Raw genomic sequence first — 15,124 nt, forward strand, 5'->3', positions numbered from 1 at the left:
TTCGCACGCGTGCACCAGCAGCTCCCTTTTCGTACGCCACGTGTCCTGCACTTTCTTGCCAACGATATAAATTTCTGTGTGCTTTACACCTCCGTTCCACTTTTACCTCGATTGCATCGTTTTCACTTAAGAGTAAAAAAAGACTATTTTTCTCGAAAAATCTCATTTACTTCATTTCGACGTGACTACGAACCTTGTGTTGTCTATTGATTGCGTTTCACTAAACATATGTGCTTACATACTGTATCATACACACTATCGTGAAATATTGAACGTTCTATGAAATCTATTTTATCGTTATAATTATTTTGTTGTTTGTCGATGATCGCTCGAAAAAAAGGATAATACTTACTTTTTTTAAAAATTGTATGATACGCAATCTTATTTTTTCTTAAACTATATATACACAGATTATTTAAAACATCTGTATATGTTTTAGTAAGAAATAAGAAAATATTATTTTCTTAATATTATTATTTATTATGTACGTATTAAAACTAATATGTTAAGATTATGTTAAGGTTAATGACTTTTTATACACTGCGGTGAATAACCATTTATTCGTTTCGTAGAATAATTTATTTTATCAGGACTTACGTATTTCCTCATATTTTCTCATTGTGATTATTATTCATGATTCAGAGAACAATCATGATTCATCGATTGCTAACCACCGGTAACAGTCATTTCCGCCAATTTCACGACAGTCAGAAGTACAAGAATAGTAACTCTTGTTGAATTAGCTGCATTTGGTTTTGACTTATGCTCCTCTCAGACTTTGTCTCCTTTAGTCAGTTTATGGCAGTAACTCTTGAATAGATAATATTTGTTTTAATCTTTACGCTCGAACATTATCATTCTAGTCCGATTAATAAATAGCAGTCATTGTAGTTTATTACTGTAAAAATTTGTGCTTCTGTCATTCCTTAGTCTAATTTGAAGCAGAAATAGTTTATTATATTACAAGTGCATCAATTCCAGAATTCATTTTTTATATATGCATCATAGGTTCGAAAACTTACACATAAATTAAGCAATTCGTGTATATATATATATATATATATATATATATATATATATATATAAAATCATAAAGCTGATTTATATACATCTATATTATGCTAAAAAATTATATAAATAAATATAATTTTTTTTAGTGGATAATCACTGATATCAGTATCACTGTATGCCACTAGAAATCACTGAATGAAATATGAGATTTCTAACTTATTCAATCTTTATTATGTGATCTAACTAATTTTGTTTTAATGCATAAATTCAATGAATATAATATTGAAAAATTAAAATTAACGTGCAGATATCAGTATTTTAATTATATAATGCAAACATTTTTCTTTTTTTAGTTGAACTTCACTGATTATCCAGTACAAAGTATGCACTGGGTAATTAATGACTATCCATCTGATTTAGATTTAGAGAGCAATATAATTTTTCAATTAACTTTTGTTTCGTTTCCTCTCAAAAAAATATTTTTTATATTGCTATAAACCACACACACAAATATAATAAAATTATAATGAAATAAAATCTATAGCCAAATTACAACTTTAATATCGATATCTCTTCTTTGACGGAATTTTCTTTGTCAGTATTTCGTTTAAATCACTGGTTGAAATTGCTATAATTTCGTTGAGTTCAAATTTTGAGAGAGAGAGAGTCTAGGAAACCGCAACATTAATCCTCACGTTTCCATTATCGCGAATAAACATGGGCTTATATTTTCGCACGGCCGCGCGTTATGTGAAATCTAAATTCGTGATATCGTACCAGCGATTTTAAATCCCCGGTGAAAACAATTTCAGCAAACCTTCGCAAAAATTAGCTCTGCGGAATTAATGGAATTGAGTTGTTTCTAATTTATGATAGTTGTATTGTCTCGATAGTTGTATTGTATTTGAAAATAACACTGTTCGTGACACGTTCTCGTTATCATTTCTTGTCGCGACAGAGTGACTTATCGCGATTTCCCTGTGCGTAGATGAAACGCAACGCAGGGGGCAATCTCTCAAAAAGAACCGACGCCCCGCGCTGTAGTCGCCCTTAGGCGACCCGGGGTGTTTCACCCCGAGTTATGCGAGAACGTAATCGAGTTAGATTCGCCCGGTACTCCTCCCCTCGCAGTCGGTTGGAGCGTTATACTTTCTGAATAATAATCAGTCCCGTATTCAAAGCCGGTGCACCGTTTTGTTGGAAGGGAACGAATAGGGTGCGCATACACGGTACACGCGTACACGTGGATGTGTGTGCATTCGCATTGCAACGAAACAGTAGTGGCAGAGATGAAGCAAAAGCGGAAGGTGCGAGATGAAGGGAAAAGCGAGAGAGAATGAGAGGATGAGAGGGAGAGAGAGAGAGAGAGAGAGAGAAAGAGAGGAAGGGATTTTGCTGGACCGAAGCTTGCTGCAACGGGAAACAGAGTAGAGGGGGAGAGGATCGTGTAGCATTATCATCGCTAATGAATATTCAGTTCTGCTTGGTTCGGCCATCGGCAGGTTTGGCCGGTGTCGTGACTCCAGCAGCAGGTCCCGTGACGATTATCGCGATTACTCGCCGTAATCGTTGTGTCGCTCTTCTGTCCCTGCACCTCGCGCAATTTTCCCCTGTGTCGCTCTACCTTTGGAATATTACTCGAAGCATGATAAATGCAAGTAGAGCTAATCGGAGCTACCGCGGAGCTACTGCATTTACATTTTTTTCTCTTTTAGTCTTTGACAAGATTGTACTTCTTACTTAATTTTTTTATGTCAAATGTCTTTTATTAATGTTATTTTTTTTATTGTACTCTAGACTAGAAAAAAGAGTTTGTAATAGCTACCAAATGTTTAATGAAATAACTCCAATCAAAACATTTTGGTAGTTATTATTAAACACTTTTTTTCAGGGCATATATATCTTATTGCAATGATTGTGCACACAACTTTGGAAATGTAATAGATTGCTAACACGTTTAAATCGATTCGATCATTTTGCATGTTACTGATAATTCCTATCTATTTGAAACCTTATATTATTCAAAGCTTGTTGTTATTATTACATATTATATTTCGTGTGAATCGCACATTTATGGAGCATCTGTGGCTTCTCTGCTGCGGGAATAACGAGTAGGTAGTCTCCGATGCATTTGCATTTTGCATAATAAAATGTTGCTGTAAAAATTCCATGAGCAAGGCAATTACTTTTTAGGAAAGGTTATTTTCGGGGCAACCGCCGAAGTGGGGTCCCGTAATTAAGCGTAATTACCGGGTAGCCCGATCAATCGTCACCGGCCGTAAAACTTCGAAAATTGGGACGGTTCCGTTTTGCATAATAAAATTTTGCTTTCGTTAATTATAAAACTCACGTCGCATGGTTGCAAAGCGCTGGTTATGACCGCCGATGCAGTGATTGCGCGTCTGATACGATCGAAACCTGATTAATTATTCGTGTGTGGGCAGATTGTCGATGGCACGGGCATAGTTGGAGCTGCTTAATTGATCCCTTCGTGATTGACGCGTTGCGTATTACCGATTACTATAACCGCATTGTCGTTGCCCTGCATGATGCAATTTTTACTTGTCGCAATATTAAAACATATATTCTTAATCGAATGCGGCATGCGTTGTAAAAATCGAAAAAAACTGACAGTCGCTTACGCTCGATTTAATTTGTTTGTTATAATGGTAATGGTCGATTCATCGATATGACCGTTTCCGGAATGAGAAAACGGAAAGAGTGCCGGTAGCAAGTCCCGGTAGCGTTCGTACGCGAATGGCACGAACGAGCGCCTGGGGAAACTTTATTGTCGGGCTTCCGAGTCGTTATTCTTGATTTGCATTTGTTATTATAATTGGGAATAATCGATGCTGCTGCCGTATAACGAGCGAGCGGGACCGGGTACACTTGCTCCGCCCCGTGCCGCCGGAAATGGATCGGGACAATTACTAGCAGAGGAGTGAGTCGCGACGCGCCTCGACAAAGTTTTCCCCGACTTTGCAACTGTGTCCTCCCCTTAACTTTCCTCTCCTGCCTTAACCGTACCGTCTCCTGCGCGAGGGATGCACAATGATATTTTGGCAATTAAACAGCTCCGCTTACAAGCATTTCGCTCGCAAATGCCGTTTATTCGTGGCACCGTCAATCTTTGTTTGAAACAAAAATTTAATTTCAACGCTAGCCGCTCGTCGATTTTATTTCAATTAAGAGCCGTCAGTCAACGACTTCTTTCGCTTAATTGAAACGTTGAAAAATTATTTTCTCTGCTACTCCGAAAAAAAGATTTAAACACCTCAACTGGATTTGCTCTGGCAGCCTATGCTTTGTAATGTTCTTGAAAACCTGCGTGAAAAACATATAAAAATATAATTGCACAGCTTTTTATGACGATTAATTAGACGGAGAATGTAATAACTCTATTATGTTTGCCGACAAGGAAACGGAAAACGTGATTGCGGATTCGTGACAGTTTCGGAGACAGAATTATACAGTTTCCACTTGAAACTTAGAAAAGCCCTATTGTCGCGGCGACACTGCTATAATTCATATAATTACCTAGCGCTGCATTCTAAATTTTTTCGAAACTTTAGATAATGACGAAGTTTAATATATATTAAGTCTTATATACTTGTTATAATATCTACAAATATGTCTAAAAAAAAGATTTTTTTCAGAAAATAACAAATAATGTTTAAGCTTAATTTTGATTCAAATCATCTTGCTTAACTGTACATAGAATTTAAAAAAGATAACGGATCATCAAGCTAAGCTTTTGCAGTCGATTGATGCAAATAAAGACTTTAAACGTGGAGCGGGTTAATAAAGCGGATCATAGTAATCGGGATAAAATGTAAAACGCGGCTCTGTGAGACGCGAAGATCTGTGAAGTTGAAGTTATATCACATCTTAACTTAAAAGCCAGATACGATTTATAGCCGTGTCATGGACAGTAATTGGCTAGATCTGCATTTCGACTTCGTCGAGATTTCGAACGGTCGTCGCGAACCACCGGGGCGAGTTTGACAAATCGAACGCCGCGTCGAGAGATCTCGGGATTCTTTTGGATAAAAGAGAGCACCGCGTTGCGAGTAATGTGTCACGCGTGTATACTTTGTTGTTGCTTCGCACTTTGTTGCCGCGTACTTTGTTGCTTCAGACCGAGCGGTTTCGCAATGGCGGTGCGACTGACAAAGTGGATCGCAGGAACCGCCATCAGTCACGAGTTCCGCGGCGTATTCATCCCTGTCTTTCTTGCCATGCTCCACGTTACTTACCGTTATTAACGCTGCGAACACGCGCGGCCGTCCGTTATACTCCGACGAACGCACGCGGGGCGGTATCGCGATTATTTATAAACCCGCGCGCGCGCATCGGCCGCTTCCGTCGTTGTTTTTCCAATCGGCCATGAAATCGATTAACTCGCAGGGCATCGACTTTTTACATTATTCCATCGAAACGTACATTGTAACTTTATTTTTGCGTTTTATTATTCGATCCAATTCTTTTATATAATTAACAAATATTTTATGCGCATTGATTATTCCTTTCTAAAGATTTTATAAGATATTATATAGAAATCATCAGATATGCAATTGCTTGTTGTCAATATTTTTTATAAAAATATTTTATCAGTAGAAAATATAATAATTATACGATTTGAAAATAACAATTTGTTTTTTTATATTTCAGGTAAGAAAGAGAATCTAGAAAGAGGCATCTATTTTAATTCAGCCGGAATACGAGTTCGAGATAAATACCCTTAAATACCCTTGATCTACGAATTTCGGTAAATTTGGAAATAGGTAATGTAAATATATTTAATTCTATCTGATATCTGTCAATCTTTATATTAATTACAATATTAATGTAAGGTTCAGGTATCAAAAACGAAATTTCTCGATAGAAAGGGAACACATAGCAAATTAAAATTAATGTTAAACGGATAAACAATGATATTGATAATCGACTTCGAACAGTAAATAATAATTAATTATAATCTCGTAGCATAATTCATATAATTTTAATTTATTTATTGTTAAATAAATACCGTTAGATAGTATCTTTGCAATATAGATATCGTTATGTTATCACGATACTGACGGCAGGTACCACAACAAGGAGGTAGAGGCTTCTGGTGATTGCTCTAGTTAACGCGGTCGAGCACTTATCGGAAATTATCAGTGAGACGTAACCGCCATTACGTAGGCAAATGCAGGTCGTTAAGGCCTATCTTCGATGCAGGTTAACCACGATGCTATGAACCGTGTCGCCGATGTGCCTCGGAGTTTGTAAATATCAGTTAAGATCTCTCTCATTTTTCTGCTGTCATCCTTTTTACGAAGGATTGATCATTATAAAAACGAAATTATTACTTTTGAGTCACACAAATATTGCATTTATCCTATTATTCACTACGTCAAAAAATTGGAATGTTATTTTAAAAAAGAATTAAAATATTGTCCTAGAAGCTGTAGAAATGTTAATAAAAAAATATAAATATGGTATAAGGACAGGGATATATTAATTAGTAATTGCCTGATTAGAATTATAATTTTTTTATATAAATTTTATTTATATTTATTAATATTTTTTTTAGAAGAACTAACGAAATAATATTTATAGATTTTTTTTTTATTATTTATTGTATGGATTTCTGTATTTTCTTGGAAAACATATTTGTTGATATGTTGATATTTTACGCTTCATTACAAACGCAATAAATGAAGTTGAACGATTCATATTTGTTCGTATCTCGAAATGATTATATCCTTAATGTGTTGTTGACTTAATCCAATAATGTTAATGAGATTATTTCACTCGTATGAGATCATTTGATCACTTTTATGTTTGCATTGGTGCTCATTTTGCGGTTCTTCCAGCATGTATAATATTTAAAAATGAACGTAAATCAGTCATGTTATTCGACGTTTTATAGCCGAGAGTAAACGTGTGAATGAAAAATTAAAATAAATGGGTAAAAATTAAATAGGTAACAATTATAATTTGACGATATTTCAAACATTTTTAAAGATTTAATAAGTGATAATTTATAATGAAATAATAAATCAATTTGTCGATTTAGCTGGCTTTGTTTTTAAGTAACAGAAATTCAATTAATAACGCGTGGGCACTAAAAACAACGTCGCGCAACTTCTCGACGACGTTACAACGCGCAATCAATTCTCGACGGATAAGGAGATGGTACTCATGGTGTATTAGCTCCTCTCTGTCTTCCGCAAAGATCTTTTTTGAGCATGCAATTCACTCTACGCGAGAATTCTCTCGTTCTCTGATATTTAACGGCACCGAGCGACGACGGGGCGTCTCGCGTTGGTTTCATTATCATCGCTGTTGTGGTTCTCGTAACGGACCTTCGTGCTTTCTCCCGTACCGAGTCCTTGAAAAATAATTACAGCGATCACTTCCCAGGCCGTTTATTGGCGTTGGAAAGAACGACGCTCTCGGGACAAATTGAGTAATAAATCGCGCTGCGCGTACTCGCTATTCCCTGTCGGCGCGCATGCATTGGCACGCATCGTAGACTCTTCTCTTATATTTGTTGTTTCGGATCGAGTGGCTCAAACAGACGCGTTAATTGGCAAGTCAAATAATATCGCGAAGTGCGAGCGTGAGAACGTGAACGCGTTATTCTTCGCTGCTGTGAAACCGACCTTGAAAATTCGGCTGACGCTTCCTGTTTCGTATGCGATCGCAAATGCGAGAAGGGTTGTTAGGATATAATTAAGAGGTTCCTAACGCAAAAGGAAGTTGATTTTTTCAGTCATGTTATGGTTCCTGAGCACACCTGTTCAATTTCGTTTTATTTTCTCATGCGTAGCGAAAAGAAAATATTGTTCCTTTTTCATGAAATATGGATTTTCTCATGTATATACAATATATCTTACATCTCCTGAGATATACGATTTGTTATTTAATTGATTTTAACAGGTATTGATTTTATTATACATATGTAAAATATAAAAATATAATATGTATACGTACAGTTGAGTGCAAAAAATATTCATAATAGAGGAGATATCTTTTAAAAAATCTTTTTTTTTTCAGGAAATAAATATTAATTAATTTTATATTTTATTAATAAAGAATAAATTGTAAGTATATGAAATAAAATGTATATTTCTCAAAATTATTTTATGTAAAAGTGTAATATTTAAAATATATTTCTTAAAAATAAGTGAAAATGAAAAATTATATTATTCTGACGCACAAAAAATAATTCGTATAGTTGATAAATTTAATTTTTAAGATCAGGAAAATGCGAAGTTTTTTGTTTATATTAAGATAGGATGTGTTCATTGTAAAAAAATAGTTTATTTTTTACAGATACAATTTTTTTAATAAAAAATTTTCTTTGTACGAATACCTTTTGCACTCATTATGTGTGTATGTATATATATATATATATATAAAGTATACAAATATAATATATACATATAAATACATACGTATGTATATAAATTTATATGACAAGTTACTGATTGACAATGTAACGAAAATATATTACATTAAAAACCGAACATATTTCGCTATCTTTAATTTATTTTGTTTGTGAAACGACAAATGTTTTTATTTAAGTTTTAATACTTTGATTTTAATATTATTTTTAAATGTTGATACTCTTTTATGTTCTGCTAACGTGAACATTTATCGTAATATTATTACAAATGTGAATTATTAGGAACTGTAGTTACCATTAATAGTACGTCAAGTACAGAGGAAAATGTGCCGTAACTGGAAAGTACCGTAACGTATCGACGCAGTTGTCGATCGTTACCGATCGTTGCGTGAGACATGTACAAATAGGTGTCTACCACACATGGTAGATGCAATGTCATTCTCCGACGAGGGTACCACGTCAAGTAACTCCGATAACAACGTTTCGCTCTAATAAGTGTTCGATGTACGGCAAGTTTGCTCGCTTTCTCATTGCTATTCCGTCGTATTGTCGCGCTGTTCTTAGATCACGTGGAAGCTTCAATGATCGAAAGTTCAAACCGGCGGCTCTTCCCTTTGATCCTTATCATTTAATTACGTCGACTTCGAGCGCCAATCCTTGCGCGTGACCCGTGTTCTTCGACGATACGTGAAATAGCACGGTTGAGGAGAACACGCTCTCATTTCCGTCTGGACAGAGCTGATCGTTAAAACGCTAAAGAGAAATGCAATTCGCGGCTTTATCTTTTCGTTCGTGGATTCGCGAGATTCGCGTGTTGCCCGAGATTTTTCGCTGCCCGAAAAGCAACGAGCGGAAAACGATGAAGCGTAAGAGATAAACGTTGCCTTTCTCTCTCGATTCGCCCTCTCGATTCTTCCTTCTCTCGCGAACCCGTCTTCCCATCGGTCTTCTAAGACCAGCTAAAACCTCGTAAATCGACGATGAACTAGTTATCGGGTAGGTAACGGAAAGCGTTAGTTACGCCTGCGAGGTTGGGATAACGTTCAGCGGGGTAGTTGGTCTCTAACGCGCGCGCGGGTAAGAGTAGATATTTCCTATTTTCGTTCTATTTTTGGTGCACGGACGGATCTCGAGCTCTGATGCGTTCGAATATCCCGTCGACTAGATATATGCGCGCTCTCGATCCATTAGAGGAAAGGATGAACAAGAGAGCTCTCGATATTACAGACTATTGACGATGTAACACGCGCGGGAATGCACTAAATTAACAAAGTGAGAGGAGAGCGAGACGAAACGATTATCGAGTTGGCTATTTCCTCGACCTTGAAGTATACTATGTTGCCAAAGATTATGTCACACGTGATGGTTATCATTATCATGAGATCGTCGATTGCAAAGTATGTCGAGAGTTAGGCTAAGACCTTCATCGTCGAGTTCGCAAGGGCTAAGCGTAGGTCGGCGAATCTTACGAGCGAGGTCGACGAGAATCGCGTTACTTTGATGGATGACCCGAGGCTTTCCAACTATTTTGCCTCGACGGGGGCTTCGGGCAAAAACCGTTATGGATCGAGTCTGAAGGCGGCGCGGGGGATAAGTTGAGAGCCGTCGATGGTGAGTAGACGGGGGCGGTGGTCGGAGGTGAGAGTTCGACGAGCGATCGCAAGAAATTCTCGAGGAGAGGCTGAGACGCGCGCTATCGATTTTCCTCTTCTTCCCCGTCGCAACGCGGCGCGGCTCGCTTGACGGTGGTGGCGCGGACGCGGGCGCACTCGTCGTGCTTCAATTCATGAAATTTTCCTTTCCTTGTCGGTTCTAGTCACGAATCGCGCGAGCGACGGCGCACCAAGCGGAAGATACGAAACGAAATTGTGGTGCCAGGCATCTCGACCACTTCCGCCGTTCTCAGATCGAGGAAAGTGCCGACGTGGAGATTAGAATTGCTATTTTCAATCCACTTCCTTCGGTATTGTGACTTTATAGCTTCTGTATAAAGAATACCTTCTTTTGATAATGAATGCATTAGTATTAATTTCTTTTAATATATATAGTTTCTTAAATAGCGTGAATTTGTAAGAAATCAGAGATTACTATCTTCAAATCAGATCTATTAAATTGGATTATAGCTTTGTAATGTTTGAGCAGTAATTAAATTTTATGAAATTTTGAAAAAAGCAATTTTTAGATGAAAATATTTCACACACACACAGAATGTTCTAAAATTGGCGATTTAAAATACTATATCAAGAAAATTCTTAAGTAAAAAAGTTATTTGTAAATTTGTATTTTATACAGTTTTTAGATGATGATATATAATATACAGGCCATTTAAATCTTTATATTTTAGAAACAATTGTTTAAAATAAAAATGTACAAAATAACTTTATTGTTTACTTAATTTTTTGTTTACTGTTTTGTTTATTATTTACTTAATTTATTGTTTACTTAATTTACAAAATAACTTTTTTGTTTACTTAATTTTTTGAAAACTATCTTATTATAATATTTTGAGTCGTGAATTTTGCGATACTCTGTACACACACACACACACACACACACACACACACACACAATTTTTTTATCTACAAATTTGCGTTTTCTAAAATTTATATAGATATATATGGTATTGAATGTCTGCTCTCAATTTCATGTAACACATTCGACAGGCATGTTGATAAGGCTCACCATAAAAGTCCGTAACCGGATGAAAGAGTTAACTTTTATCTAAGCGTCTCCAGACACGCTCGCGCTCGCGCACACCGAGATCGTGCATGTTTGGTCGGTATATTCAGCTGGTGATAAAAGAAAAAGGGAAAAATATATTGAAAAGTTATGACACCATCAAGGGTCTCTGCCGAAACGGCAGAAGGATATATTCCGGACATTCTGGTATGGTTTTTGAGAAATAGAAGTGTAGGTATATAACGCAACCTTTTTAAAATCCTCTCGTGCACACGTTTCGTCTTTTATAATTTTACGAATGCGACGAAAAGATATGAATAAAATAGAGCCGTTACGAATAGCAGTACTTTGCGCGATGTTGCACGTCAATAAATGTGTTATCGCTTGGTATTTGATAATCATCGACTCATTATCGATATTTCGCGAGATAACATACTACGATCATAGCTTTTACGAAGATCTGCGAAGATATACGAATAACATCGCAACGAGATATCCATTATCTTGATGAGACTTTTAGCTTATCATAGGAAGTAACTTTATGTAACTATTCTTTGAATGTTCACATTATCGGAGAATGTTTGCAAACTTGACACGGTGCATCGATTCGAGACAATCTGCAAAAATCACGGCTGTAAAATATGAACATGAAAAGTGCATAACAGTAAAGTTGTTAAGTAACAAAAGTGATTCCGAACAAAAAACTAGAAAAATGGGGATATATTCTCTGAGGATAGAAAGATGTTTTAAATATCAGATGTGATATCCTTCCTGTGCGTAATGCACTTGTATCCTGCATATCCGGCACGATCTGCAAGAATCCTAAAAAAGGATCCTAAAAAGGATATATTTATAATTCCTCACTTAAGTGAGGCCGTCAGAAGGGAAAAGCTTCGTTTCCAGGCAGGACATCATATCTCCCCCCCCCCCCGCCTTCTCTCCCCCCCCTCTGTTTCTCTTTATCCTTATTCTTCTCTGTCTTTTTTACTCGCTCGTCGTGCACCTTCGCTTCCTTCGTCTCGTGTGTTCTTCCATTCGCGCGTTCTTCGTTTCTTCCTTAAGCCCTCCGGTGTCATAATACGGTATTCCCCGCGAGTGCCAGGACCCTCTAATGGAGTTTGCGTGTAAGAGTGAGACAGGCTCGCGAGGGGTTGGAGACGAAGAGAGCGGTAGGGACGCGGCCGTGAGCAACGTGGTAGGGACTCAAGGGTGAAACGGCGGCGGTGAACGGCCCATCCTCTTTTTCCTGTTTGCATCCTCTTCTCGTTCATGTTGCTCACGTAGACGGTGGGGTGCATAAAACGTTACGAGCGCTAATTTTATTTTGTGTTAGCGGGACGCTCGCGATGGCGTCGATAATAGGAGGTCCCGTCGTACCTCCCTACTCTATTCAGGATATCTCATCTTCTCTCCGTCTCTGTAAGTTTGCTTACACGCGACTCGACGGTCGAATCGATGAAGGAAGGCTGATAAACAGCCCTTTCCTTCGAGCGGCGCGTCTCCGGGGAACGCGAACAAGTGCGTGCGATTGTGTCGAGGGACCAGGCGAGAAGAGGGAAAGAAGAGTGTCAAAGAATGGAGATGACGCGATGGCGTCGATATTAACACTTTCCAGGAAACAAAATGAATTATTCGCGAGTGAGATAGCCGCGTGACGCGCCGCTTATGGCGTCATAGCTTCGGCGGTATACAGAGAATTAAGAGCAGCATTGGAAGAAACGCAGGTAAATGAAAGAGAAAGAGGAAGTAAGCTATATAAAAAATATCACTGAGAGGAAAGCCCTCGCTTCGTCTCTTCATCGCGTCTCGATTCTCCATCTTGCAGCTTCCTTTTTTTATTCCTTTGGAGGCTGAGGCGTGCGCAATGTATCGGGCACTGTTTACGAAAGGTACTGCAATCTTTTTCTTGAATGTGGCGTACGTGACTCTCTTTGACAAGAGCGACAACTTAGCTTTTTTAAGAACAATAGAAATTCTCGATTTGCTGAGTTGCTGCTTTGACGATTGTCAGCACTGACAATTCTACACTGTAAAAAATCAAGCAAGAGCAATGCTCCAAAAGATTTTGATATTATAGCAATCAGCTTGAACGTTCTTATCATTATTTTGATAGTCCAATAAAATTATGTTCAGAGAGATCTGTTCTATCTAGCTAAATTTTTAGATACTTGTTCTTTCTGTATTTTGTAATCGATATATAATTTGAATATCTGGAAGATGCTGCAAATATCAAAATGTTAAAACAAAAAATTAAAACACAATATTAGAGATAAGTAAAAAGATGAGAATTAATGCTTTAAAAGAGTAAGCTTTGCGGAACAGAAATTGGCTCCAACTGGGGCTTCGATCTTCTCCTTTGTTGCAAGGAAAGATTCCACCTCAGTCGGTTCCTTTTTTTTTTGTTCACTGTTAATGCTGCGATCGTTCTCTCCGCAAATTTCCTCGCTCTACATCGCTCGTAAGTAAGATCTCTTGAAGTGTTATTTTCGCCAGCCTTGGCCACCGGTCTCTTTGCCGCACGTTGGTATTTTTATGAGTAGAGTGCCTGCTCTTCCGAACCTCTTTGCTCAGCGCGCGCGGGTTTACTCGCTCGCCTGTACTGCTCGTAATAGCGAAAACGGATATACGCGAGAGTTTCGCAGTGGCTACGTACGAAGCTCCCTTTAACACTCGTTCTGAATTATGGTGGTCTCTATCCTTCTTCTCCTCTATGCACCGAGTCCCCCTTGACGTTTATACGTGCCCATGCTACCGACAGCGAGCCGCGGAAAAGCACGACGAAAGTGGCTGTTCCACCAAGCTATACCGGCTTAGCATGGAAGTACGGTTGGTAGGTGCATTACGACGGAAATTCAAGGCTCGCTATATGCGCCGCCACGATGGTGGAGAGAATTGAGTCCGCGTTGCTGTTCTCTGGGGATATATCTAGTCAACGCGATGTCCTATAGGACCAATTCTCGTATTCTAGTCATTGGAATGATCGGGTACATTGGATCGGAATTCTTGGTGTAAATTCAAATATCGCTTTTGCTCTTCGCAGAGGAAAATCTAATATATTTAATCCTCATTCAATCAAGACGATTTAAGAATAATATAGAGATAGAGAATCATGTACTTGTTATGTTATAGTTTAGCATTTTTTTATGATCTACTTATATAACGATTTCTTACCATTTCGATATAAAGATATCATGTAAACGTTTACTCATGTATCGCTATATTTTATCGATGTTTATCGCTTTTATCATATAAGTAAATAAAATTGATTATCAAGTTACGTTTGATAAGAAAGAAGAGAAGTATTTGCTAATGACTTTAATTCACGAATGTCAATAGTTGAACGTCAAAAATTGTACATTTACACGTTTAATTTCGTTCGCATGAAAGAGAGCGAAAAGGGAATTGCGAGAAAGACGGTTTTTCAAGGAGAGAACAGTAATCATGATAGATACCGGCCGATTAGATTATTCGAGTTTCTTTGCTCTTATCGTAGGGCTGAGTGCACTCCCGTTTCTAGAATCGACATTTTCGATTGCTTCAGGTTTTATACGAGATTACTCCTTCTTGTCTCTTATCCGCTTCGCGTTAGTCGATAATGCTTGGGATCGAGAATAGACAAGTATAAATGAAGCATCCGACACAATACCGAGCGTGCCGGAACTTCTGAGTATTTTGAAAATTTATGAAAATGTTTTTAGATTGCAAATGCTACGAAAATCCCGTGGGGAAGGGTTTTTCAAACGTTATTACGCCGAGACAACATCGATCGTTGTATCTGCACACGCTGCATGCATATTATCCTTGGAAATGTAACTGTGTTACATTTCCAAAATTATTACAAAGTCCCCGTTTTCAAGCGTCCAAAGTAAATACCCCTTAATCCGACGTCCGAGTATCGCTTATAATTAAAAGCCCTGGTGGCGACGTGTTAGGCTCGAATACGAGCCGCATTCGGACCCTCGCGATTTAAACTAATCCGCTCGTAACTCGACGTTGGATATTCCGAGCACGGACCTGTTACCGAATTAGTTCCAG

General features: G+C 37.8%; 1 protein-coding gene across 4 annotated transcripts in view; it reads left to right on the forward strand.

Annotated features, from left to right (window-relative positions):
• LOC105151150 (Krueppel-like factor 6) overlaps positions 1-15,124 on the forward strand; it is a 337,682-nt gene that overhangs the window by 34,870 nt on the left and 287,688 nt on the right. The gene's annotated exons all lie outside the window — the stretch shown is intronic.

The sequence above is a fragment of the Acromyrmex echinatior genome, chromosome 15 (genome assembly GCF_024713525.1).
Source record: "Acromyrmex echinatior isolate Ae372 chromosome 15, ASM2471352v2, whole genome shotgun sequence".
NCBI classification, from domain to species: Eukaryota; Metazoa; Arthropoda; class Insecta; order Hymenoptera; family Formicidae; genus Acromyrmex; species Acromyrmex echinatior.